A 26,226-nucleotide genomic window follows, 5' to 3' on the forward strand; every position below is an offset into this window, starting at 1 on the left:
ACACACACACACACACATGCTGCCACACACACACATGCTGCCACACACACACACACACACACACATGCTGCCACACACACACACACATACACACACACATGCTGACACACACACACACACGCTGCCCCCCCACACATGCTGACACACACACACACACACACACACATGCTGCCTCACACACACACACACATGCTGCCACACACACACATGCTGCCACACACACATACACACACACACGCTGCCCCCCCCCACACATGCTGCCACACACACACACACACACACACACACACACACGCTGCCTCACCGCACACAGTCAGGGAAGGCTGCATGAAAACGCTCTTTTCCCTCTTCCCAAGGAACAACACCTGATAATCACGTCGGACAGCTCTACAAACTATGATGTGTATTTTCTTTTCTCTCTGCAGTTGAATTTTCGTGGCCAGAATGGGGAAGCAGAACAGCAAGCTGCGCCCTGAAGTCATGCAGGACTTACTGAAGAGCACGGACTTCACGGAGCATGAGATCTAGGAGTGGTACAAAGGCTTCTTGAGAGACTGCCCCAGTGGACACTTATCAATGGAAGAGTTTAAGAAAATATATGGGAACTTTTTCCCTTATGGGGATGCTTCCAAATTTGCAGAGCATGTCTTTCATACCTTTGATGCAAATGGAGACGGGACAATAGACTTTAGAGAGTTCATCATAGCCCTGAGTGTGACCTCGAGGGGCAAGCTGGAACAGAAGCTGAAGTGGGCCTTCAGCATGTACGACCTGGACGGTAACGGCTACATCAGCAAGGCAGAAATGCTGGAGATCGTGCAGGTAGGGGCCCTGGCATGTTAGAGGGAGAAGCATGTGTCACAAGAAAGACCCAAGAGGCACCGGGAGAATTTGGACTGAGTGTGTAATCTGGTGTGTTTCTGAGGCAGTTAACTTTTTGAAAAGTTTGAATTTGCATGCCCAAAAATGGCATAAAAATCTCCACTGGTCAGAATTTCCTGCAAACCCAGGAGCTGCAACTCTGCTGCCTGCACATGCTCTCCTGTCAGCAGTCACCTGGGCTTTGGGGTGGCTCCCACACTGCAGAGAGACAGGGCTCTCCCTGGTGGCCACCCTTGTTATAGTCTTCCCATTGGTCAATATAATGACCTGCTCAGTCATAGAGTTTGCGGTCACATCTTCTGAAGTTGCGTGAGTAACAAAGCCCTGGCTTGGGTCCCCACCTGCGTTTTTCAGGGACCACCTCTGTGGCTTTGATCAGCAGTCAACTCAAGCAGTGTCTCCACCTGTGAAGTGGGACTGCCTGTCATGGGGCTCGTTTAAGTTTAGATTTACCTCCCCATGTGAAATGCTGTCTTAGTTGCCGTTCTGTTGTGAAGAGATACTGTGACCAAGACAACTCTCATAAAAGAAAGCATTTAATTGGGGGCTTGCTTACAGTTCTGGAAGGTTAGTCCATGATCATCAAAGTAGGAAGCAAGCAGACAGGCATGGCGCTAGAGCAGTAGCTGAGAGCTTTGCATCCTGATCCATAGGCATCAGGGAGAGAGAGACTGGACCTGGTGTGGGCTTTTGTACCCTCAGAGCCCAACAAGACCACACCTCTTAAACCTCTCTAAACAGTTCCACTGTGGACCAAGATTTCAAACATATGAACCTATGGGTGCCATTCTTATTCAAACCACCACAAATGCCCAGGACCAAACACATAGTCAAGATCACTGTTCTTAATTTACAGCTTTGTAGGGTCTGGACTCTTTATCCTATCCAGGATGCAAATACAGAGAGCTTCTTCATTTTACTAAGAAACGCTGAGTTTGGCCTCCCCATACCACTCAGTTTGAGTAAATTCACTGAAGCAAACAGGAGAAGGTGGTGCTGGTAGGCTCGTGGTAATGGCAGCTTGCTGAGCAGTGGGTGGGGTCTGGGGACAAAGCTAAGGAGATTCACTGAGGGCTCAGGAGAGACTTGGAGAGCTTCTGCTACCGCCATTACTAAGAACTAGATGATGACAGAGACCACGGGAGCTGGCTGCCGTTCACCTCTAGGTAGGTGAGGGAAGCTCGGTAGAGAACCACTTGGTGGAAGTGGGTCAAGGGCGTGGGTTTTGGATTCTTGGAGGGCTCAGCTCAGAGGTCACATTCATTGCAGGGCTTCTGGGCAAATGTCCTATTGAGATAGAGCTGCTGCCCTGGGAAAATGGTAGCGTTGGGTAGGAAGGGATGGAACAAGGAGATGAAAGAAGTCAGCTGCTGTAGGAATGGGGTTAGGATAGAGGATGGCTAGCTTGCGGAGAATGTTGGGGACCATGACAAGGGAAACTGGACAGAGCTGAAAAGACTACAATAGAGCTGTGACTGAACAGTAGTCATGTTCAGGTGGAGCCTGCATGGGCAGTTACAGCACAAACGTTAGGAAGATGCAAGATGAGGGTTTCTGGTGACACTGCCTCAACCAGGAATCGCTCTCCAAGCACTTCTCTCTTCTGAATGGCCACCAGTGGCTCTCCTTCCACCAGAGGGTAACAGGCCATACCAAAATAATCACTCAGTGATATAGATCTTAAGCATTTCTCCTCCTCTGCAGAGGGGGACAGCTAATGTAAAAGATGGACAGATAAAGGGGTGGGCTTGAGAGATAGTTTAGTGGCTAAGACCACTGACTGCTCTTCCAGAGGACCAGAGTTCAATTCCCAGCATGGTGGTTCCCAACAGTCTGTCACCCCAGTCTCAGGAGATACATTGTCCTCCTCTAGCATCCACAGGTACTGCAAGCACAGGACATACATGCACCCAAAGCACCCACATTGTACAATAAAGCAGAATATTAAGAGAAAAGTATTCATTATTCCATCCTACCCTCAATTTTTTTTTATTTTTAAAAATTTTTTGTGGGTAGGACAGTTTCTTAAATGATATATTCCTTGATAATTTTTAATATGATGATTTTTAAATTATATATTTCCTGGTCCTCTTACCATGCATTAAAAATATTCAGTTACTTCTGTAAAGTGTATGATATTTTCTACCTTGCCATTTTCATCTTGCAGAGTAACACAAGTATTTCTGTGTTTATAATGATGTCTTATAAAAATATTTAATAAAATGCATAATAATCCTACAGTATATTAAAATTACTTAATTTTCTACTGTTGGATATTTAGGTTACCTCCAGTTTTCATTATAAATGATTTATCCTTTAAAAATAAAATAAATCTGCCAGGTACAGTGGTGCATACCTGTGATCATTTCAGGCCAGTCTGATCTACAAAGTGAGTCCAGGACAGCCAAGGCTACACATAGAAATCATGTCTTAAAAAAAAAGTCAATCTTTCTATATAAAGTTTTTCTATATAAAGTTTTTCTTTCCATTCTTAGGATGGAATCCCAAAAGCTGGGTCAATATTTCTAAGATCTCTTGATACATCTTATCAAAGTAGTTTTTCTAATGCCCCCACAAGTGGAGGTAGGACAACTGCTTATCATTTTGCATCTTAGATTTTCCTTATTTTTTGATAGTTAAACAAAAATTAAAATTCCAAGGTTTGATTTCTGTAACTATAATGAATGCCTGAAACAATCGACTTACAAGGAGGTTTGTATTGACTTACAGTTTTGTAGATTTCGTCCGCTCTGTGAGTCTGGGCCTGTGGCAAAACATTACATCAGGGTCGGGAGTGTGAAGCAGAGAAAAACCATTCACCTCATGGCCAGCAAGCAGTGAAAGAGAAAAAGACTGAGGTGCCGCAGTCTCCTTTGAAGACTCACTCGGACTACCTGAAGATGAGCCCAGCAGGCCCCCTCTTAGAGAGTCTACCACTTCTCAGCAGGGCCAGACCTTCAGGCGCAGAGCTTCGGGAACACATGACATTCAGTTGTAGCTTTCATCCTAACTAGGCTTTTTTGCTATTATGTGTTGTTTTACTATTTGGTACTGGGAACAGAATCAGGGGCTTCATGAGTACACACCCCAGCGCGGACTTTGCTGCATTCCAGGCCTTTCTATCTCAGAGCGCTGGGCTCTGCCTTTGGAAGAGTGGAAAGGGCTATTCTCATTTTGGACAAAACTTCTTCCTAACTGGAATCTGAAACAGAAATGTCCAAGAGCCATGGTGTTATCTTCTAATGTTTTGTTTTTTGTTTTGTTTTGGTTTTTGCCCAATTTTACTGGTGGTTTTTGCAGCCGTTGTTGATGAACCTGTAGATAGCAAGACTGTAAGGAACATGAGCTTACGAGAATGGAGATGCAGCTATGCACTCATCTGCTATCCATAGCTCAGCAAAGGCCCTGGCAAGGGGAACAGTGTTCAGGAAGGTCACATTGCCCCGTGCTTTGGAATGTGGCTTGGAAGAGCAGGTAGGAGAACGCTGGGACATGCAGAACACGACAGCAGACCCCAGACCCTGAAGGGTCTTCCACCATGTTCAAGCCTGGTGAGAAACATGAAGGTGTGCTCAACCTGATGGAGGCCTGCCCCTCACTGTAAAGTGCCCTAGGCCACTCCCAGGCCCTCATAAGTGTCCAGACCTGAACTTCAGACATGCGTGTGTAAGGCTGAGGTTCTTAAGAAGCCTGTCAATAGAAGACTCAAATTCTTCAACCGTTGGACACCCCCATTCCTTTGATGGTTAATACTCATGGCTGCGAACACCACAAGCACCTGAAGTGACTTTAGATCATCGAAGAGATTAAATTAAATCTCAAACCATTTTCATACCCAGGGCTATTTTGCAAGCTGACAGTCCACACAGTCCATCACATTCTTAGGCTGATCCCTATCATCAGTTATTTGGGATGAACTGGAATTCAGTGTAGGACCTCACTGAGCTCCACGGTCTGGTTTTGTTTTTGTTTCTGCTTTTTGTTTTTTAATCTTTTATTCCTTCCCTTTTTGAAAGCCTACACTCTCTAAGCCCTGTCACAGGAAGCTATTTGTGGGGATATTCTTGTCTTTGTCCTAGCTGGTCTGCACCACTTAGGAAAACATTGATTTACTTCAAAGCAGTCACTGTCTGCTGAGTGTCTGTGGTAAGCTGGGCAAACAGCTGTTCGGAAGCAGGGAGGCGGGGCCAGCTATGCTAGGGAGCACCATAAACAGACTAAGGGTCTCATTGTTGAAGGAACACTTGTAGCTTAATAACAATCTCTGAAAGCAACTTCCTAGCTGAATCACCATCCCTTCAAGACTCAGCAATTCAAGCCATTTAATGGGGAATGAGGGGAGGAAAATTTATGATCATTTACCTACAAATGCTGACAGGGTCAGGGCATAGACCAGGATGAAAATGAGTCTTTAATTAGGCTTTGCATAGAGATGGAGGGACGTACGCTGTTCAGAAATCATCCATTTGTTGTACTTAGATCTTTCCCTCGACTTAGTTTTGGAATAGCATTAGTGACAAAAAGGCTAGAATTCATTTCCTGATATTGGTATGAAAGACCAGAATTTACCACACTACCATGAATTCTGTGCTGAAGCCAGCTGAATTAGTCTTTATGGCTGCTACAGCAAGGAGCCCCAAAGCTCATGGCTTACAAGCCCACAAATATATTATCTCATAGTTCTGAAAGTCTGACCTCAGTTTCACTGGACTAAAATTAAAGTGTGCTTATGGTTGTGTCCCCTTCTGGAGCTATTTGGAGAAAAGATTTCTCATCTGCCCCAGTTCTTAGAAGAAGTTTACATTCCCAGGCCTGCTCATTCACCTTCAAATCCAGCTGCACAGATGCTGGCTCCCTGGGACTGCAACCCTGATCGTCTCTTCCGTTCATGCATGCATTTGTGTAGTTATGAATGTTAATCATTGGTTCCTGTGTTTTCCGGGGCCATGTGTGGAATCCAGGTGTACCCTCCCATCTCCAGATCTGTGATTGATTCATCCAGTTTTGAGAAGTCTCTTTGCTATGTAAGGTAAGACAGCTCCAGGCTTCAAGCGTCAGGACACGGACATCCACGGGGAGGGGGGTTCATTACTCAATCTACCACATATGCTGGAGGACAGTTGTGGCTCTTTTTAAAGAAAACTATTTATTTTCACTATTTTTTGATGTACCATCATCTGGACGAATAAATTAAAACATCTGTGAATTTGGTTTAGAGCCTTAAATGAACACTTCTTTTTTACAGTTATGTGTCTGATTTCCTGTTAGTTACAAATTTAGGATCCTGATTTAGGCTGTTTTTTAGTATTGTACCGAAGCACTTCCTGCAGCTTAAAGCAGGCTGAAATGGGGACCTTTCTCCACCATACTCTGGATTCTCTGCTCTCCATGGGAACAGCTGCCTGTCACTTTATGAGGAAGGAAATTCCTTTCTTCCTCTCATAGTTCCAGCTCCCTGCCCTGCTTGGGGGCAGTCTAAATGCCCACATACCCGCCATGGCACAGGCTGAGTCTACGGAAAGGGCCAAGTGATACCTGAAAGACATCACCAGTTCTCCTGTGGCCTAGAACTTCCTGGAGCTGTCAGAGACAGAAGCTGGGATGGGAATACAGCATCCAGTGTAAGAGATGGGGTGACGCTTGCCTCCCGTCTGTTCACACGTAGTCACTGAGCAAGGCCGATGTGACGGCAGGACTGTCATTGGTTACAGGGACAGGTGTCAGCCTCATAACTCAACGTGAGCAACAAGTGCAGGCAACAGCCACCTTTACCCAAAGTAAAGATGATGGCTAGGCATCTTGAGGAAAGCAGGCCAATGTCCCCTTCTTTTTAAAACTTCAGGTTCCCCTATCCTCCTTTTGCATCTATTATGTGCTCCTTGCAGGTCCCTTAAGAAGAAATTTAACCATGAGTCTACTTTCTTGACTAGACAGTGGAATGCACAAACCATCTAGTTCCTTCTGGATGCTATGTTTTTGTCTATCAAAGTTTTGGTCTGTAGACTTATGGTTTTTATCAGATTTGGAATGTTTTTAGTAATTATGCTTTTGGCTCTCTTTCTTCCCTCCTTCAGTCTTTAATTATGGACATACTGTACAGCCTGAAGCCCACACACAATCCACCAGTGTGCTGCATTGCAGATGCTAACTGTTCTCCCTTTGATCTTGGGTAACTTAGCCTCATGTCTACATGAGTATTTGTTTTACTAGTAGATCTGATTTGCCATCAATCTCACTCTGTGCATTTTCCACCTCAAACATTGTAGAATTCATTGCTAAAAATTCAAGTTGGGTTCTTTTTAATGTCTTCTCCCATCTCTTTTGGGGAAAGATGGAGCACATTTTTGTATGGGTTTAAATGGCCTTCTGCTAATTATAACATCTGTGGCAGTTCTGGGCCACTGGATGGAGTTACTCCTCCTTCTGTGTGGATGATACTGCTTCCTTAGGAGACTGATAGCTGTGGGTGGGAGGGCACAAGACATTGTGAATTTTACCCGTTGAGAGGTATATTTTGTAAATATAAATTCTGTCCAGCTTTTTAATGTCCTTATGCTTTGTTCTGAGAAGTAGTTAAGTTACTTGGAAATGGCTCGAACTTTCCAGATCTTGGTTTTAAAATTTGAGCAGGGATCACTGGGACTTACTATTTCCCAGTAGACAGACCCCACAAATCAGGAGGTTTTCCATGGATGGTGACATTCTTCCTGACCACAGCTGACGGTCAGGCTCTCCTCATCCATCTTCCCATTTGATTCTTTCAACCCTGTTTTTTGCTAGTTCTCATTCCTCTGCACAGGAACTCAGCCAGACATGCATGGGGAGCCTCAACAGTGCTCTGGACTCCTGCCTGTGTGGTTTTCTCCTTTACACTGTCTTTGAATGACTAAACACCTTGGTCTGTCCACCTGCCAGTGAGTCTATAAAGCTCCTTCCATAGGAGTGAGTCAGTCACTGTCACAACATCACAGTGGAGATGTCCAGGGCTTACTTCTTCTGGTTCTAGTTTCTCAGGAATCACTGTCATTGGCTGCCTAATTTACAGATCTTATAAGCTTATACATCAGGTTCGATGTATTTCGTCTTTGTCAAATCAAAATATTCTTCAACCATTTCTTGTGTGTATATGAACCATTCTGATTACTCACACCTCGATCTCTATTACCTCCTTCCTGTCCTCATACCTACCCTCCCCCCATGTAAGTTGTTTTCTCATTTTCATGGTTTTTTTGCTTTGTGACCCGTTGGCTTTAACCAGTGCCATCTATGGAACATGTATTGCCTTTGGTTTCTGTTGGTGATGGCTTTAACTGGGAGGGTAGTCCAGTCCCTGAGAATCCTGGTTGGAAGTAACCTTCTCTGTTTCCATTTTCACATTCAGTCTGAATGCCTGTCTCTCTGCCACCTGTGAGTTTCTTGACCTGGACCATGCTTTTCTTTTCTAAATCTGAAAGATATTGTGCTGTCCCTGTGCTTATCACAAAGCCAGCATGCATTCATCAACCAAAGCAAGTACTAAGCCACAAAACATACACAGATGAATAAACATCCTATATTGAAGCAATGTAGATTCCACTGGGAAGAGAAAACTCATGGAGAAGCATCATGGGTCTTGGATCATTAGTTCTGCCAAGAAGAAGAGGGAAAAGAACAGAGGATTCCAGGAGAAGGTGTTAGCATCAGACTTGGTCTTGGCTCAGAGAGACTCTTCTTGGGGTGCTGATTGTACCAATGCTTTGTAACAAAAGGATTGGTCAAACCAGTTTGGGAAGTGCTGGATTCAACTTAGTGGGCATCTTCAGTGCAGAGATTCTAAGGGCCTTTTTAACATTTGCGCTGTGGTATTCTTACCCTTCTTTAATACTTGTAAGCTTCATTTTCACAGATCTCTCTTCATTTCTATTTCATTCATTTGTTCACATTTTATAATATATTAATTTTACAAAAAAATTGACTCTGGTCAAGTCAGAGACTTTCTCATTATTCTTCTATTAAAACTTGATTTTATTTAAAGTATAATAAATATACATTGTTCAATCTCTGTAATCAGAAGTGGAAAGGTAGCCTATCTCTGCACTTGAGCCCCTAAGTACTCTACTTTCTACATGAACTAAAAGTCAGTGTTGTCTGCTATTATATTTGAAAAGCTACAGATAGGTAGAATTGAAGTATTTCAACATAAATATGAGCTATGGACTCAGTCAAAACTAGCACACAGTGCATCGAAGGGTGCTGGCACAGAAGCCCCTGGGATGGTGCTAGGGAGCACCAGCACTCAGTAATTTTCCAGTTAATTCTCTCTGTCCTAATACATTTCAGTCAGCATAAACCAGTGTTTCTCACCTTGTTTGGGTGATGGTGGTCTTAGGGCATCTTGAAAGACACGTTTCTTAAAAAGAGCTGTAGGGGCACGTTGGCACTGGCTCACACCTTAATCCCAGGGCTCGGAGGGAAGAGGCAAGCAGATCTCAGAGTCTGAGGCCAGCCTGATTTACAGAGAGGATTCCAGGACAGCTAGGGCTCCACAGAGAAATACGATCTTGGGAGAGAAGAAAAAACAAAACAAAACAAAAAACTTTAGTGAAAGCACTGTATCGCAGAGTTTGTCCCGCTTATGTGTGTATAGCTTTAATTTCCACACACTTGGTTCTATAGATTATCTAATGTCTATCACCTTTAAATGATAAAAAGGCATTGTGCTGGCCTTTTAAATAGTAAGCTGTTGTGTAGGAAGCAAGAGTCAGTTTATAAATCTGTACTTAAGATCTTCAAAGTTCTCAGGCTTGTATGGGGAAAAATATGCAAAGTGGACAGACCCTATTTTGAACAGGAAAAACTGATAGTTTATTTTTTCCTAAGTAAAAACCTTCATGAAATGTAGTATAAGAATGAGATGTCATTTATGGAGAGGGAGCAAGAGGGGCTGAAGAAATGACTGACTGGTTAAGATCACTGCTCTTCAGAGGGTAGAGATGGAGTCCCAGCCCACATGGCAGCTCACAGCATTCTCTAACTCTACTTCCAATGGATCTGATGCCCTCTTCTGGCCTTCGTGGTCACCAGGCAAACACTCATGCACATAAATAAAAAATGTTTCAAATAATAAAATAAAAGAGGAGATGGGAATGCTGTTCTCTTGTCAGAAATGGTACTCAAATACCTCAGCAGGACATGGTGACGGACACTGATGTAGTTTACGTTTCCAGCTGAATGACTTACATCATTCCAGCATGTAGACACCGACTGCAGTTTAAAATTATTACCAGAAAAGGTTTTCAGGGTCTCTTATCCTGGTGTAGAAATCTTTCAAAGTAGGATGCTGTTCCTTATCTGCAATCCACAGACAGCACTGCTCAGCTAACCTCCGCTGCCATCAGAGAGCACTGAATGTCTGGTGCTTTATAGGAAGACTCTAAATTCTCTGGTGAAAAGAGTCGCTGGTGTCTTTCAGAGAAAACACCTCGATTCTTAAAATTTTGCCTGGCCTTGGTCGATCCACAGCCCTGTCAATCCAGATGTGACTGTTTCTAAGAGTTTGTTCCTTCAGGATGGAAGGAATGGAGGGAGGGAGGAAGGAGGGAAAGTAAGGAGGAGTGAGGAAAGACCACAAAGATGAAGGCCACAAGTGAGCCTAACAGGGAACAACCTTACTGGGCTTCTGAGTGTCCCAAAGGTCCACATATACCCAGGGACAGCGTCCTTCTAACATGACTTAAAAATAGGCTACCTCTGCCAAGTCTTCACTGACATTGCTAAAACTAACATGCGGAAGCAGCTTGGTTTCTCTATGGCTTAATCCCATTAAGTTTGGGGGAAATGGTGATAATAAAAGACATGGTTTGCCTCAGAGCACTGGTTGGGACTGTGTCTTTTCTCTTGAGGCTCTAGAGCCCTAGACTGAAGCTCAACAGTAGTCAGTTTTGGTTGTTCCTGCTCTGGGGAACAGAAGGAAGCCATCATCCCTCCAAGCTAAGCTTGTGAGACTGACACCACTGGGGCCTGAAGCCCCACCCGCCCTATCTTCTCTGTCCTGGGGCCTGAAGTCCCCCCCACACCACTGTCTGTGCACTGCCCTGGGGCCTGAAGCCACCCCTGTCTGCTCTGCCCTGGGGCCAACCACATTACAAACTTGGTTTGGGGATCACTGCATTCATCCTATTGGCTAATTGATGCACAAAGAACAAATCTAATCTAATTGCCATAACAAAGCCATTATGCTTGGCCAAAGACCAGCCTCTTAAAGGAAACCTAACCATCCAGACATCCAGGTGCCCAGTTTGCAACTACTACTTATGCATCGTCTTGTGGAGGATTCAGTGACTCTGTTCTTTGTGGGCTGGTGATGTGGCGAGGGAGCTGTTTGTAGAGTCCTCATTTCTCTGAGCCAGTTCTATTTCTTCCTAACAGTTCAGGACCCTGTCGGCTGTTCTCAGCTGTTCTCACAAGCCTCCATCTGTGTCATCACCTGTGTTGTGGTTTAGAACCACAGGCCAACCTGTTGGCCGTAGAGGTAGTCTCCTCTTACGCCCTGTGTTTGCGTCAGCTTTCACGCCTCCACTCTAGCAGAAGTGTTAAAGGACTGACCTCCATACTGCTACTGCTCGTTGTCATCAAAGTCCCAAGAAGGAGGATTCCATTTAGCCCTAGCCTTCCAGGCCCAGGGTTCTTAAAGGGTCAGTGGGTTTCTAAGGGAGCACTAGGGACTGAGAAAAACGGAAGTGAAGACTTTCATGACAACTACTAAGGCGTTGCCGGTGTGCCTAAGCCCATCTAAACGGTGGTCCCTGGAAAGTGGGATACTTTTGGCAGTGTGGTATCATCCAAGCTCTTTCTAAAGGGCAGATGAGATGTGAGAGGACAAACCCCGCCAACTGCTTTTCTTTGGAAGGCCTGTGCTCTTTTCATGTCTTGCTTCATAGTCAGCCTTCAGGGCGGCCTGCCCTAGCCTCCTTTCAGACCCAGAGTCCCACACCTCTTGTCATCATGCCACACAGTCCCTTTGCCCGTCCCACAGTGGGCATCTCATCCTTCTGCCTGCTTCCTGGTAAACCCCTCAGGACAAAGGCAGGGCTGGGCGCAGTATCCTGGTGTGTCAGACTCAAGACAGAAAATGACAGTTGAATGAATGGGTTGGGAAAATGAATGGTAACTGAGACCTGTGGAGGGGATAGTCAGGAGCAGAGGCTTACAGGGTTGGGGTGTCGGTGGATATGCTCCTAAATCCCCAGGTCTGCATAGTTGTCTGCAGTGATAGATATGTATCCACAAACATTTGCGCCAAAGGGGGAGGCTGCAGCTGTTGGCAGACTCCGAGAGTGTAGGGAGCTTACAAGAATTAGATTTTATGTATAAATACACATTTACAGAGGGAGAGAGACGTGGGAAACAAAGGGTGGGAAACAAAAATTGTGAGACAAAGAGGGAACCTTATATAGAGAAGCAGAGTAAAGGAGAAGAGAGGAAGAATATGAGAGCGGGGCTGGAGAGATGGCTCAGTGGCAAAGATTCTCTCTGCTCTTCCAAAGGTTCTGAGTTCAGTTCTCAGCACCCACATGGCAGCTTTCATCTGTCTGATCCCTCTTCTGGTGTACTCATATACATAAAATACACAAATAAATAAATCTTAAAAATGTATATATGAAAGAAGGCAAGTGAGGTGGGGCTCTCACTCTGGAACAAATTCTTTACACTGGTGCTATACAAGACCTTGCAGTAGCCACTGCCAGTAGCTTGATGAGTAGCCAGGCATGATCGCCTGTCACAAAAGGAGGGTGTCCTGGCCAACTGTAATTTAGGGTAAGTGGAATGAAATGCTCCCAGAGACGTTGCAATAGAGCCATTTGTTTGTGCAGAGGAAGGGAGAGTGCACGCTGAAGAGGAAGGAAGGGAAGGCATAGGTGGCTTCCTGTGGTAGGGTCCCGTTTTCTTTTATCCTTAGTACATGGGCCAGGCTTGGGGGTGAGCAGGTGAACACTCAGATAAGAAATGAGTGCGAGTGAAGCCACTGATCTAGGAAAACAGGAGAGCACCTGACTGCAAGACAGTCACAAACACAAACCAGGAAGGAGCCCCCAAGAGGCAAAAAGACTCAGTAGAGAAACAACTGGGTCCAAAAGAGATTGGGGAAAGACAATCACAGTATGCTGAAGTCTTGAGGCAAAAAATAAATGCCTCTGTTGTCTGTAAATATTCCTCAGCTGACACCTCTACGCATGCTGACGGAGCAGTGCTTGCCCTGGACAGAGGCTGTGCTGGGGTGAACCGGTGGGGTCCAGACACTGCACTGCTGTTGCTGTTCTGAGATCCCTGAGATTATGAACTCACAGAACACAAAGACGCTCGAAGTGTGTGTGTGTGTGTGTGTGTGTGTGTGTGTGTGTGTGTGTGTGTGTTGCCTGGTCCCATCTTGCCTTGTTCTGGAGTTAGCAGGAAAGCTTTCCCACTTTTAAAAAGAGCACTACCTCTATGGCCAACAGGTTGGCCTGTGGTTCTAAACCCATAGCACAGGTGGAGACACAGATGGAGGCTTGCGAGAACAGCTGAGAACAGCCGACAGGGTCTGGGAGAAGAATTAATTACAGCCCTATTCTTGCCTGCAGGAACTCTTTAGCAAGCACTTTTCAGGAAAGCTGGATGTGGCTGAGTTTATCCAGTGTTGGCCATCACTCTAAACTGGGCCACGGTGCTGGCCTTGACTGTCTTCCTAGAGTGACTGACCATGGGGTGTCCCTGGAGTTCAGCAAGGGACATGGAAGTCTGCCACAGGGGTCTCTGAGGGATGGTATCTGCCCAAGGGGACCTCTACTGGGTGAATCCACCTTCATTCTTATTTTGTTGGCTGGGATTAGAACATTTCTACAATATTTTAGGTATTTCTGATAGGATTGATCCTAAACAAGAATGTAAAGCAGGGAAATTTACTTACTATCACCTTCACCTGGCATTTCCTCTTCTCTTTAGTTGTCTTTATTTCCCTGTTTTTCCCAGTTACACTGATGTACCTAGAACTCCAGAAAGTTCCAGAACTTTCTGACAAAATCTATTTTTTTAAACGTTTTCACCATGCTGAAGTGCCCAAAGTAAAATTGATTAACAATGTCATGATCTAAATAATGACTTCATCTTGCTCTTCCTTAATACAAAGTACCTTTGATGAGTGAAGCCCTCGAACCTTTCCTGTGCATCTTCACTTCCACTTACTCAGTCCTTCAGTCAAATCTCTTTTTCTTCTATCATATTTCACAGAAGTCTATCTCAGCCTGAGATTGCAAAGTTATTATAATCCAAAACTCTAACAGAGCTACTTGGATCTTCAGAGAATGAGTGAGCCCATAGCCACGCACTGCGGAGAAAACAGTGCTGCACAGGTTGAGAGGACTGATAGGGTCTGCCAGGGGGAAGATAATGACATACACATGGCCACCCTCACCCCAGTTCCTGAAATAATGACTCTGAGACCTTATTATTTATGAACAAATGCTTAGACCAAAAGTTTGGGCTCAATCCTGACCAGCTCAGAACTTATAACTTATTTTACCCATTTATTTTTTTCTTTTCTTTTCTTTTTTTTTTGGTTTGTCAAGACAGATTTTGCTGTGTAGCCCTGGCTGTCCTATACTCACTTTGTAGACCAGGCTGGCTTCAAGCTCACAGAGATTCACCGGCTTCTGCCTCCTCAAGAACTGGGATACAGCAGGGGCAAAGGCCACTGTGCCCAGCTTGTTTATGCTATTATATGTGTGCGGCATGGCTGGTTACCTCACCTTACAGTCCAGGACGAATCTACCTCTGACTCTATCCTAGCATTTATCTCTCTCTGCCAGAACTCCAACTTCCTGTTTCCTACCTCAGCTTTTTATAGACAGGCAATGCTTTCATGCAGTACATAAGAGATTCTCTCTCCACGTGCATTCACAGGCTGGCGGGTGTCTGTCTTCCTCGAGGGGCCAGGGTTGTAACCACAATAGGCCCTACTTGTCTCTGAGCCTAGGGGTGGTCAGTCATCTAATGTGTGAGAGGTCCTGAGAATAGCAACCATTCCTGGCATGTTAGGAATACAACCTCAGTCCTGCCCCTCCCCCAAGCATGGCTCAAATATTAACACAACTGCTGAGAGTTCCTTTACACGTATAACACATCAGAGGCAGCAGGATGGGCTTTTCTGCCAGTTGGCACTACCGAGGATGTCGTTGGTGGAGAGCAAGTTCGAGGGCCTGGCTTCTACCTGTAAAAGGCTCAGGGACAGACAGCACTCCAGCAGAACAAAGGGCCCTTCCCCTTACTCCAGCATCTGACTCTTGATAGAGCTACTGTTGGCTTGAACTGTTTCCATATCACAACCCGGCTGCTTCTTTCCCTAGGCTATCTACAAAATGGTTTCCTCTGTCATGGAAATGCCTGAAGATGAATCAACCCCAGAAAAAAGGACAGAGAAGATCTTCCGCCAGATGGACACCAATCTCTATTGGTAATCTCTATTGGTAAGAGGCTAAAGGACTTTGCTTGGGTCAAGCTTCTGGTGGAGTCCGGGCAGGGTGGCTCTATAAAAGGACCAAATGTCAACCACAGGGACCTTATGCACAGTGATATGTGACAACCTCCTATGCTGGGCGGGGAGGAATAGAAGTGGGTAGACCCTGGAGCTGTCCCAGTCTAGAGCAAAGGCCTTATTTTCTAGGCCCTTCTAGCTTTCTCCTAAGTTAGCCTTCCCCAGAATAGAATGGGTCCTGTGGAGCAGAAATAAAAGGACCCAAGAAGCCACTGAGGTAGGATGGGCCTTTTCTAGAAGTCTGGATCCTTGTGGCCAATAGGCCAGAGTATGGGGATGTGCCTGCTGTTTCTTAAAGACCCCAACAGCTTTTATCCCAGCCTGCCTGAGTGATCTTATGAGCAGACTCTACCATGCTGCGTCCAAGTGAAAGCTCAGGTAGTGGGAAGCAGGTTGGAGTGGTCTGCTGGTTCCACTGGGTGAGGGTGCTGCCTGGATGCAGCCAGCAGGTGCACAAACCAAAGAGCGCTTGGTGACACAGGAGGACCACAAGTCTGAAGCTATCTGCAAAATCAAATAAATAGATATGGTTTCTGCATGTTGGGCTACCAAGTAAGATACAGGATCCCCAGGCAATTGAGAAATAATGACTTCTTTATAGCATCTCTCTCTGTGCAATATTTGGGACATACGTATGCTAAGTAATTGATCGTTATTCAACTGAAATTTAAAGTTATTTTAGAATCATTATTTTTTTTGCCAAATCTTGAAATGCTATTCAGAAATAGTTCCTGAGTTTACAGTGCTAAGTCAAGGCCTACCATTGATGACCCAATGCTGCCAAAAGCTTCACAGCTCTTTAAACAAACATGTATTTCTTTATTATTTACATGCATGTATGTTTGTACCTGCACACATGTGTGAGTTTATATGCATCACACGCATGCAGAAATCTGCAGAGATCATAAGAGGATATACAGTTCCCTGGAACTGGAGCTGCAGGTGGTTGTGATCTACTCAACATGAATGCTGGAAATCAAACTGGTCCTCTGCTCTTGACTGCAGAGCCATCTCTCCAGCCAACTCATCTTTAAAACATAAAACTCATTTTAATATTACAGTGTAGAATTTTGCAAGTATTATTACATGACATGTATGAGTGTGCCATGGTGCACACATGCAGAAGACATGTTTATGAAGTTCGTTTCCCCCCACTTTCCTTTACATAGTTTCCAGGAATCAAATTCAGGTCATCAGGTTTACGCATCACATACTTCTATTCCCTGAGACAGCTCACTGGCCCCAGACCCTCACACCTGAGGTTTAATAATTCTAGTGAGCTGTGTAGAAATAGACCAGGTCCTTCGTGGTGTGTATGATAGCATGTTCTGTATAGAATAAGCCTCCTTTTCCCCCCATACGTGGGGCGCCAGCTCCCTGAGAATCTTGGTTTGGTGGCACAGCCAGCTTGTTCACTGCTAGAAGTTGCCTCCATGAAGCTGCCTGACATCCTCTGAGAGCTGTTTTCCCTCATGTGCCCTGATTCACAGCACATAGTTTGTTTCACAAGTTTAAACAAACATGGGATTGTTTTTATGATATTGAACCACAGGTTTTGGTCATCTGGGGAACATGATGGCTTTAAGACCCAGCCTCTTCCTTAGAGGAGGACTAAATGATGGGGGGAAAGACACTTCTGGATATCTGGCCCAAGGCAATGGCAGAGCCTCTCCACTGGGACTGTTTCTACGGGATCAAAGAGCTCTGCCTGGGCCCTTGCCCAATGCACAGCCGACTACTACTGCCCTGGGCTTTGATAAGGAAAGATTTGTTTAAACAAGGAAAGCTATGGGGATGGAGGCAGTGAGGGCAGGAGGGCAGGGACTGCTGAGCACCCGAAAAACACACTGCTTCAGCTCAGGGCTTGGCTTCAGTGCTTCGGGCATGAGCCTCCTGTCCTTCCTCACTTGGAGCAGAGCCGGCGTGGTGTGAAGCCTGCTGCCACCAGAGTCTCCTTAGATAAGGGTCTTTGCATCCCACTGCTGGCCTCTGCCATGGAAAGTCTGCACCTACAAGCAAGTCAATCTGGGAGTCTGTGCAAGAGGCAGAGTTCATATGGGGTACCAAATGCTCTGCAGCTTGTGGTGCCCGATGCCTGTGCTTGTGCCTGCAGCTTTAAAGTGTTTAGATGCTGCTTCCAATCCCATCCCCTCATTCTCATCCTGCAGGGGCTGAGCAGGTAGCACGGAAGAGCAGCTAAGGAGGTACTGGAGTGCACAGGCCTGGAGGAGCCTGGCAGCCTCGTATCTGTCTTTGGAAAAACAGATGGGGCTAAGTCTGCAGGGAAGGAGAGAGGGCAAAGTTAGGTAGTTAGGTAACGGCTCCCAACAGTTCTATTTCCAACTATCAGTCAATGAGTCACTTCAATCAAACGGTCACCACGGAAGTGCCAGGAATGAGGAAAGCCACCCCCACCCCCATTTCTCCAAAGTGATAGTGACAGAGACCTTTACTGGCGGAAAGTTGAGGAGGAAGGATACTGAAGATCCAGGAAATTGAGGAGCCTGAAGTAAAAAAAGGAAGCTTGGGCTACACAGTAGAGTCCATATCAAAAAAAAAAAAAAAAAAAAAAAAGAAAGAAAGCCGTCTGGTGAGAGATCCAGGTTTTTGGCTTCCTTCTCAAGCTGCCTGGGTTGACAGAAGTGTATCACCTTCTGTCTAGAACACACTCCTTTATCCTCCCGACTTTGGATGATGGTGGTGCTATCCTCAAAAGTTGTTAAAAAGAACCTACACTCCTGCTCTGCCCACTGGGAGCGGGGTGGGGGGAGGAGTCTTCTGCAAACCAGAATACAGCAGTACACAGGGGCTGAAGGGCCTGAGCCTGGCACACGCAAACGAGCTAGGGCTACTCAGTCCTCAGAAGCTGAGCATGAGCACAGGGGCTCGAGGAGTGGGGTGAGGCACTAGGGCAAAGATTCAGGTCAGGGTAAGCCAGTACCCTCCCCAGGCCCTGGGTCCTGTCCTGGAGGTCTTGTTAAATGGCCCTGTGCACTGAGCGAGGTGGGGGAATGCCACGGTAAACAGAGAATTGGGGTCCCTGCCTCATGGTCTCCTGGCTTCTGGTGGGTGAAGCTATGGGCTTCTGCTGTGCCCCGTGTGCAGTGCAAAGAACCACAGGCCATCACTCACTGGTCCTCTTGCCTTCTAGGAAAACTCTCCCTGGAAGAATTCATCCGAGGGGCCAAAAGCGATCCATCCATAGTGCGTCTCCTGCAGTGTGACCCCAGCAGCGCCAGCCAGTTCTGAGCCCCGCACCCTAAGGACGCTACAGCTGCCTGGGTCTCTCCCAGTTGGCTTTTAAACTTATTTTATTTGTATTTTTTGCCAAACAATATTGATGGTGAAGCTGTCCCCTCTTCAGTCAGACGTGCTCTGCTGTGACACCCTTGCCCCTTGCTTCTTTCGTCGTGGACGTGAATGCCCAGAGCACTTGTGGAGAGCATGAACAGACTTCGTGGTGTTCCCTGTTGGATGACTTTTTAATCATCATTACTTTTTTCCCTTTGATTCTAATGTGTCTGTCTTAAAACCCAAGACTGGTGGGGCCAGAGAAAAGAATTCCATTCTGCCCCTGAGATCCTTCAGCAAGCTTTGAGGGGCTTTGTTTGAAAGACAAAACTCCTAATCTGGGTGTGTTGTCACGCATGCCCTCAGGGCTATGGCAGGCACCTGAGGCTAGGTTTTCTAAGAGCAGGTTACCCTCTGGGGTAAAGCTATTAAAGCCAGCTGGGACATTCCCCTCCACCCCAGCAGGCTGTAGTTTCCAAGCTGTGAACATTACAAGGTAAATTAACAGAGATGGGGAAAGATGACTCAGCGGTTCTCCCACCCCACAGGTTTACAGAGGTGAGCTAATATGAGGCCCTTTGAAAAATCAAACACAGATGGTAACATTCTAAAACCAGACCCATCTTGCTACCTACTTGTGATTTATAAAAAGACTGCTGTATATAAAATATTGGGTATTGCAGACCAAATTAAGTGTTTTGCCTTGTAAATGCATGTTTAGTGAGCGCTAATGCAATCTTACTACAGAAGACTTGTTTTAGCAGTTTATTGTGAAGCCAACTACAACGAATGTCAGTGTCTTGTTTTAAAGTCCTGTCTTTGCACAAATGTACCAGTCAACAAGTGTATTTTATATACTCCATAAAATTACAAAAGAATGATGACAAGGGCCCAGCTTTGATTTCGAATGGTTTTACAGAGTCAAGGTGGCCAGAGGAAGGCAGTTTCTAAGCATCTTGTCCACCAGCAGCTCTGAGAAGGGGCCATGGTCCAGCAGCGCACCGGCAGGTGCAGGTGTGCTGTCTTTCTAAGCAGATGAATGTTCCATAGACTCGGAAAAGCAGATTGGTCCTAACAGTGTAACCTACATCCTCAGTGGGGGAGCCATGCCTAGAATCTTCTTTTTCTGCCCCCGGGTATCTTTCATGTAGTGAGGTGTGGGCCAGCCAGGCAGTTCACCCACCCACTGTAGGTGCCGGCTAGGGAGCCTGCAGTGTCTGAGGCCACCGTGGGTCCCAACAGCACTCCCTTTCACCGTGTTATTTGAATCTAGCAAAGCTGAGTTGTTGCTTGGGCTGGTCACCTCATATACACTACTTTGAAATAAGGGTTGGAAGCAAAAACTTCTGGCTACAGGCAACCAAAGCCTCACACACAGTGGCATCAACAAGGCCCAGACACTCAAGGATGTTGGTGGCAGAGCCTGCCTAAGAGGAGTCAGGAAGGTCTCTGCTGCCTGTAGCCACGTCCTGTAGAACAAAGCCGCAAAAAGTTAAACACAGCTATAAGAAATGATGCCCAGGCAATTCTTGCTGGCCGAAGGTCCCCCCCCCCCCCCATGGCGATACTCTTAACTGGCAGAAGTTCAAACTTTAATGGTGTCTCCATAGGTTGAAATTTTGTGACCTAGATTTTGTAATCTTAATATTTCCTAGTGTCATTTCCTTACCTTTTGTAGCAAGGCTTGCCAAATCCTGTGAGCCAAATGATAAAGTCTGTTTTTGGAAAGCAAAATTAACCCAAGTTGGGATGGAAACCAGAGGTGGCCTCCAGCTCTTCAGAATTCAAGAGCACAGGTTATGAACCCTGTGGTCCCCAGAAGGCCTGGAGAGCTCCAGACCAGCTAGACACACAGACATAACAGACCTATCTGTATGTTTCCTCCTCTTCTCCACCTCTCCCAGGAAGGCATTGGGTGTCATTTTATGCATGCATGTTTGACCAATGAACTTCACAGCATCAGGAGGGCCGAGTGCCTGAAGACATCTGTCACTCCTGTGGCCAGGCAGTGTTTGTGCTGTGTTCAGGGGCCTCTGGTGGAGGTAGAGCCTGTTTTGTTCCAAGTAAAGGAAGTCTGTGCTGTCCACAGGACTGGAGGACGTTTCAGAGTGCTTGACTGTTCATACCTCGCTCAGGATGGAGAAGGGGCGGTGTGGTACTCCCCAGCGGGACTTTCTGGAAATGGATTTAATTATATATATGTCATATTATGTGAAGTGGTCCCATTCTCAGTTGATTGTATAGCTCTTGCCTGGCATTAAAGCATGTTTATTATTTAATATCATTGTCTGGAGCATGAGATTTTTTTCTTACTAAGCTGCCTCAGCTGACAGTGTCTTGTGTCTTTCAGGTTTGAGGGTGGAAGAGTTTGAAAGCAGTTCTGGTCCATGTGTGTCTTCCTTACTTCCTTCTCAGCTTGGCCTTCACTCCCTCCCACTTTGTGCTTCTCCAAACATGAAGCACCAAAGCAAAACTCAGAAAAACTCCTCAGTAGGATCAGGGAAGCACTCAGGAAGCAAAGCAGGCAGATCTGTAAGTTCAAGGCCAAGCTGGTCTATGTAGTGAGTTCTAGAACACCCAAGGGTACACAAAGAAATCCTGTCTCAAAAACCAACCAAACTAAAAATACAACAGCAATATAATCCTTTCCCTTCCCACTCTGTTGGAGATTTAGTGGGAGAGATAACTAAATGTTCCCCCAAAGCCATCACATCAAGCTTTTCTCGTCTTGTTCCTATCACTGGCCTTGACTACAGCCCCAAAGGCTAATGCTATATGAACAAGAGCTACTAACTTGCTCCCTAGATTAGGAGGTACAATAGGCTCCTCACAGGCCAGCTAGACCTTTGGGGTGCAGATGTGGAGGAGACTCTTTTCCTCCTCCACAGTTAGTCTCTGTGTGTAAGCAATATCTGAAACACAACACGTGATGATGAGGTGATGATGGGAATGTGGCCAGAGCCCTGAGGAGCCTGTATACCTACAACTCAACCATTTCCCCACTTTTGTAGCATCAATATGCCTGTTGCCTAGGACTTTCTGTACTGAGTGTTAATGTGTGGTGCATAGTTCCAGACCTTCCTCGGGTGCAGAGATAGTGACCATCAGGAGCTAACTAGGGGGCAGCTTGGAGCACCCAGGCCATGCGAAGGCTTAGCTCTATGAATTTCCAGGGAATATTTGATATTTTAGTATTTCTCTGTGACAAACAGTAAAAACACTCTAAGGTACAATGCAGCTGGACTTGCCAACCCCACTTAGTTAAATATTCCCTCCTATGCCCAAGATTGGGCCCATGGACATTTTAACACGGGTGGGGTTTGGGGTAGGGGGTAGGGACAGGGAAGAGACTCCACCCCTCCCTGAGGAGGAAGGGGAGACATTTTCCTTAGGGGTGTAACTTGGTGTAACAGTGATACTAAGTTGCCCATGCCCATGCTCTAAATAACTTTCTCCCCATGCTCACATAAGCAACTCTAAACTCATTGAGTCTACACACACACACACACACACACACACACACACACACACGGTGCACATGGAAACGTGGGAGACATGTGAAAGGAGCCTGGTTAGGAAAAATGAAGGGATCAGCAAGAGTGGAAGGGGAACAAACCAGAGTAATGAGGTATGAAAATGACCAAATCATACATGTGTGTAAATATCTAAATTAGTATATGCTAATAAAAATTCTCACCAGTACACACCACCTCCAGGAAGACAGGCAAATGGCCAGTCAGACCTCTCGCTGAACCTCAATAGCAACATCTCATCATTTGGCTGGATTCATACTGAGTGTTTGATGGGGCCGCCAGTCAGCATAAGTGTGGCAGGCTTGGAAGTGTATGTGTGAGCTAGAGAGGCCTTGTTAGCAAAGGAGATGGCTGGAGGGGAATACCTAACTCAGGATCAAATACCACTATAAACACTTCATGGCGAATGGGAAATGTTCTTTCCCAAGTACCACGTGATGGATACTGATGCCCAATGAACATGGGTGGTGCTCACCCTTGGTGTCTTTTCACATTTCTCTTCTCTGCCTCTGGCTCATCAGAGGCCCCCACTGTCTTTCCTCAAATTCTTGACTTCCCAGTATTAACCATGGACCCATTTAGAGTTGCTTAGGAGTACAGAGCTGAAGAACCCTTTGGAATAGATGGAATATGTCACCAAAAATCTCCCCCAGTTTGGGGAGCTTGGGGAGGGGGGAGGAGGGGATAAGCACAGTTCACTGATGTCCACAGGGAAAGGAAGATGTGATAACACTCACATCCCCCCAAACGACCCATTCAGGCAGGTATGAAGAACAATCAGACCCAAAGATGAGGAAGGACATGGGTAGCAATAAAAAAAGACCATGGCCCATTTCTAATTACATGATCTTTCCAGAACTTTCCATAATAAACACTCTCCATCCACCCCAGGCCTGTTTTTCCCTAGCACTGATCTGAGCACAAAGGGCAGGGATCCCATTGGGGGTGAGGCCAGGGAAGGCTTTTTTGAGGCAAGATTTTAGTACTGTGCCTTAGAGAAGGGTGCTGTAGAAAATGCTAGCATTCTGCCTCTTGGAATGGCTGCTCCTGGAGATCATTGACGATACCAGCTGGAGCAGTGTGAATGCTGCATAATGAGGTGGCTAGCACAGGAGCCCCAGTATGGGTTTTCAAGGGTCAGAGAGTGTGGAGACGGAACTGAAGTAGGAGCCGTGCGGTTTCAGCCTCTCCGTAGAAGTTGGCACAGATCTAATGAAGCAGAAATAACCACAAAGTGCCAGAGAGAAGGGAGTGGAAAGAACCCACCTGAGAGGCCAGTCAAGGGCAGCTGTGCTGGCAGCCACCCTGGAGGCCTCTTGTTGCCCTTTGGCCCTCTTCTTTTGCAAGCCTGGTGTAAGGAGGAGGGAGAGCACTGGTAGGCAAGTCTCCACTGTATGAAGGACTGAAGGGGCAGGGACAGCCAAGACCCCAGGCTGGTGACTCTTCCCCACACCAGCAGCCACTGCCCAGAAAGCAGCAGACACAGCTGTTTGACTCATATTGTGAATATTTATTTTTTTCTTCTTAAAAATGTACAAAAAATAAAATAACATATTTATAGTTTATAGATTCCCCTCTCCCATTTACAAAACTATTAAGTTACATTTACTCTTTTTTTATGTGGGAGTAGATTGTATACAAATCAGTCTCCCCTTGTTTGTCTTTCAGAAAGGGCCATTCTTAGAATTTGGCACAAACCCTCTTTTCCTGTTGCATGAAAAATAAATGTTTTAACTCATTTCATGCTTCCCAGGTTTCTGCTTTGGGACATGCCTTAGTCTTTTAGGAACTGATTTCAAGATGGCAGCCCATTGTATATTTTTGTTGTTGTTGGTTCCAATTTCTAAACACTGAGGAAGTTTCAGTGGGGACATAGAATGAAAACACCTGCTTCATGTGTTCCCCAACCTTTTATGGATTACAAAAAAAAAAAAGTTTGGGTGCGGTTAATTCGGGGACAAAGGAAAGACAAGCTTTTCTATCTTGCTATTTTTGTTCAGGAAATGATGCTCAGCAAAGCTCTGCTAATGCAGCGAGGGATGGATGCAGAGAAGTCCACCAACAGACACTCCTGGACCTGCCGCTGTACCCCTATTTGTGGTCCTGGCTTCATGTCCCTTGTTCTGGCTACCACAAGGACTGTAGTGACTCAGGACAAAGGCAAAGCCATCTCCAGCTGGTCCTCTGCCTCGGGGGAGATGGGCAGTTTTCCAGAAACCGGAGAGAAGAGCTGGGAGCCTGTCAGATCACTACAGATCTGTCTCCCTGGAATCCTGAGCCACCCTAAGGTCTGCCATTCATGTTTGGAGCTAACCCCAAGTGCTGTAGCATGGGAAGCGCATAGAGCATATATTTCCAACACTGAGTTTGTCTGCCTTAGATCAGAGCCCTGCTAGTGCCCTAGAGGGTCCCCAAGCTGCTGGTTCAGCAAGTGATGTGGGGTGGAGCAGAGGACTAAGCAGAGCTGAGCCCAGGATACAAACCTTTGGCAACACAGAGGGATTCGGAGCCCAGTGGGCTCTCAGAAAGGTGCCCCTGCTATTCTTTGGATCCTCTTGGTCATAGCACCTACTCTCCAGCCCATTCCTCTGCAGCTTTGGGTAGCTAGGCTAGAGTCAGCCTCGGCTGCTCGGGCTCTCAGGGGAAGGTGGGGCAAGAAGGCAGGAGCTGGAGAACAGAGCCTCCAGGTAAGACATCAAAGTGCTTCATAGACAAATTTGGACCTTTCCATGGAAGCTGCCCCATTATCCAGGCTTTGGGGTGGGATGTGCCTGACTATCCGAACTAGTGCTCAGCCCACAGTGTAACAAAAAAATCCCCAAACTACCAACCTGTCCTCTCAAAGAGAACTGAGGCCCACCATGGGGCATGCTGTTCAGGAAAGCCTTTTTCTCTTGCCCTCCCAAGGGCCAGGAGAGGAGGAAACAGCCTTAGCTCTCCAGTGTGCCTCTCAAAGCCAGTCTCAGAAGTTCCAGAAATCCCACGCTTTCCACTGCCAGGGTGGACAGCCTCACCTCTTCCCATCTTCAGAAGCCAGAGGAAGCAATGTCTGCTGGTCACAGCCCAGCTGAGCTGCTGGCTCGCTTCGCAAAGGGGCCACTTGAGATGAAGGACATGTTTGTAAACTATGAGCCACTACTGTGTCCATCCCTTGTAAGCCAAGTAGTTCTGCAGCAGGCCCCAGGGATAGGACCCCAGTGCAAACCCTTGCGGAAACTTTGCATAAGCTTCAAGGTGTCTCACTCCAGTGCTAAAGAAGGCGCTGACAGCATGATCTTTCCTGAACAGCTCAAAGGACACTCTTAGACAACAGATCACCATGAGACAAAATGTGATGGCCTCAAGGGAGAGTCATGTCTGAGGGGAGAGGGCTCCATTTGGGGAAACAAGTCCTCAGCATGGCTCAGTGGAGAGTCCGTCTTGGCATTCACCAGTCACATGATACCTTAAAGGCCTCTTTCCTAGCCTCCTCTCAGATAGAGCAGAATGCTCTGAGTCTCCAGGTATGTCCCCTCCAGGGCAATGGCAGTAAACATGCCCACACACCACAGGTAAAATATATTATTGCAATATTAGGTACAAATTATGTACATGGCTGTCAATCATACTTTGTGCTCCTTATTACTGACATGGTAGCAGAATGTCTTCCTGAACAAGGCCCAGTGGCTATTTGCTGAGATCCCCTGGAGGTATTTAAGCAAAATGACCTTCCTCAGAGCAACCTGAAGGTTCCAGGCCAGAAAATGGGTGTCCTCTTTACCCCACCCATGACGACTGTGCCAAGAAGCAGCTCATCTTGTCCATCCACTCAAGAAATGTGGAGAGGTAAGAAAAAAGGCATCGCAGTTCCCCAGGCTCTTCGAGATGAATGGACTAGCTGTGTTTCCCTTGAAGGGGGAACTCTGGAGGTCTCAGGTGGAGCTATCAGTAACTTGTAGAGTCCTGGAGGGCCTGGACTCCAGGCTCTTGGGG

The 26,226-nt window shown here is 46.3% G+C and overlaps 1 pseudogene; it reads left to right on the top strand.

Moving 5' to 3' along the window:
• The first annotated feature begins 429 nt into the window (after positions 1-429).
• On the top strand, positions 430-25,560 carry LOC132652348 (neurocalcin-delta-like; annotated as a pseudogene).
• Positions 25,561-26,226: the final 666 nt, after the last annotated feature.

Source organism: Meriones unguiculatus, chromosome 1 (assembly GCF_030254825.1).
Source record: "Meriones unguiculatus strain TT.TT164.6M chromosome 1, Bangor_MerUng_6.1, whole genome shotgun sequence".
In the NCBI taxonomy this organism is placed as follows: Eukaryota; Metazoa; Chordata; class Mammalia; order Rodentia; family Muridae; genus Meriones; species Meriones unguiculatus.